This window comes from Carlito syrichta, unplaced genomic scaffold (assembly GCF_000164805.1).
Source record: "Carlito syrichta isolate Samal-C Ts95f unplaced genomic scaffold, Tarsius_syrichta-2.0.1 Scaffold257816, whole genome shotgun sequence".
Taxonomy (NCBI): Eukaryota; Metazoa; Chordata; class Mammalia; order Primates; family Tarsiidae; genus Carlito; species Carlito syrichta.
In genome coordinates this window covers 58,556-60,959 of record NW_007201912.1, presented here as the reverse complement: position 1 = coordinate 60,959, position 2,404 = coordinate 58,556, and the positions used below count along the sequence as shown (strand labels likewise).

The window sequence follows — 2,404 nt, the reverse complement described above, 5'->3', positions numbered from 1 at the left end:
CCCTGCACGCCAGCCTGGGCGACAGAAAAAAAAACCCAACAAAACAAAAAACCGTAAGCCTAACGCCGCCCTTCATTTTCGACGTTCCCCACGGTCCCTCGGGCCTCACGTTGCAGATCCCAACCTTGCAGCGCGTCGAACGAGAGAAAAGACTTAACGCCGTTTCTCAAAAGCAGAAACGGAAACTCTCGGCCGCACTCATTTAATCTCCCCGCCATCCCCAGAGCCCTGGCAAGACTGCCAACTGGCGCTCCACCCGCCCAACGACTTTGCTCTCCATCCCAGGGAAACCTCGACTTCCAGCGAGCGGTTCCGCCACCGGGCGCCGGCCCGGCCCCCGCCCCCTCCGCCTCCCTCGGGGCTCCGCCCCCTCCCCGGGGCCTCCACGCTCCAACACCCTATCTGCTTCCACATCCCCCCACCCCCACTCCGCGTCCGCCGGCCCCTTCCGCTCCCCGAGACTTCCTCCCTCCTCCTCACCGCAGAAACGCACCGAAGGAAACGGACGCCAGGGCTCCTCCCGGGGCTGCCACCACGGCTGCGGCAGGCGGGCCGGGGACCGGCCTAACCTGAGTGGATGGTGGAGGGCTCGGGTGAACTAGGTGGGCGGTTGGTCAGATGCGTAAGCGGTAGATTGCGAAGTTAGTCCGTTGTTGTGGATCGGCTGTCTAGTCGGCCGATCTGCCTGCTCGCCCGGCCTGCCCTTTCCTGCCTGTCGCCTGTGCCACCACAGCCGCCGCCGCCAACTCCCGCTCGGCGTCCAAAACAAAATGGCCGCCACGTCCAGGGCGTTGTGGGACCGGCTAAAATGGCGTCGACGCAATTACGTCAGGCGTCATCTGCGCACCGCTAAAGGGCGGGAAAGGCTTGCGGTACGCTGGCGTAGAGATCAGAGGCGGGGCCAGAGGAAGAAGGCGGGGCTTTAGCAAAGGTTCCTTGGTGTTACGGCAGCGCTCCGCCCTCAAGAGGGCGTGGCAAGTGGCCTTGTAGTTGAGTCCCTCAGGGGCTTCACGCTGCAGTCTTCTGGAATAGTTCTAGTCTGCGCTGCAGAGGGGGAATTTGGGTCGCACGTTGTCTCGTCTCCCTGCCCCCTAGCCTAGGTTTGCTAGAACTGTGTACACGAGCCTTGCCTCGGTTTTTTCTGGACCACCGGGCCCGGGTTATTTGCACTGACTTTTCCTCCTGCCCATCTGTGTTGTGAGGTGTCATAAAAACTCCAGCCAGCCAGGCGCGGTGGCTCACGTCTGTAATCCCAGCCCTCTGGGAGGCCGAGGCAAGAGGATTGCCTGAGCCCAGGGGTTCCAGACTAGCCTGGGCAACCTGGAGAGACCTCATCTCTACAATAAATAAAAAAATTAGCTTGATCTTGACTACTGGCCTTAAGTGATCCTTCTGCCTCGGCCTCCTAAACTGCTGAGATTACAGGCATGAGCCACCACATCTGTTTAATTCTTCTTTAGGGGAACATTTGCATCCCTTATTCCCCTTCCATGTCCTCCCTCCTCAATTGCCATCTGTGTGGATGTTGATGCAGACTTACAAATAGATTTTTCTTTTTTTTTTTTTAAAGACAGGGCCTGGGGGGTGCGAACACAACATTAATAAGGGTACCTGATCTCAGACCAGGCAAACTGGGGACCAGAGGGAGGCCCAGACTTTACTTGTATGATGATCACTTGTATACCTGATCCTGAATTGTACTGCACATCTTTAAAATTAAAAAAAAATTTAAAAAGACAGGGCCTTACTCAGTCACACGGGGTAGAGCACAGTAGCGTGATCATAGCTCACTGCAGCCTCAAACTCCTGGGCTCAAGGGATCCTACCCAACTCAGCGTCCTGAGTAGCTGGGATTACAGGTAGGCACCACCACGCCCGCCTTGGCAAAGGGACTTTTTTTCTTTATGACTGCATGCACAATAAAGTGCTCAAATGTTTGAGGAATGAGTGAACAAACACATCTTCAGCCCTTTCTCTGCCCAATGTGACCTCCGGATCCTTTCATTTTCTTTCCTGGCACTTAAGTGTATATGTGTGTTGAATGGCCCAACATCCTTACTGACCTTTACCTGTGTGAAGATGAGCATCCTGTTTATTTTGCTTACTGCTGTGTCCCCAGTTCCTTACACACAATGTTCCTTAAACACGTGGTATGACTCCAGTAAATATTGGCGGAAGGTTGGGAGGAGATTCTTCTGGTTTTATAACCTGAGAAGCTGATGTCTCCTCCACTTCCTCCTTGAACTCACACATTCCTGGGCTTTGAGCATTCCTCAAGTTGGAAGATGTAATGTACCTTCACCTCTCTCAAAATAAGACTCCTCCCCATATAGGGGGAGTTAGGAGTGAAGAGCTCTCACTTCTCCACCCACTTTCAGACCCCAGTGGAAACAGACATCAGAAG

At 54.6% G+C, this 2,404-nt stretch overlaps 1 protein-coding gene across 2 annotated transcripts in view; it reads right to left on the bottom strand.

Moving 5' to 3' along the window:
• The window catches only part of LOC103253941 (chromatin target of PRMT1 protein), an 8,166-nt gene extending 7,302 nt beyond the window's left edge, over positions 1–864 (bottom strand). The window contains exons 1-2 of one of the 2 annotated variants that reach the window (XM_021709587.1): positions 694–734; positions 494–569 (exon numbers count right to left, since the gene is read on the bottom strand). The gene's annotated coding sequence lies outside the window, so the exon portion shown is untranslated. Of the gene's footprint in view, positions 1–493 lie in introns of both variants that reach the window. The other variant, XM_008052144.1, reaches the window with a different exon arrangement.
• Positions 865–2,404: the final 1,540 nt, after the last annotated feature.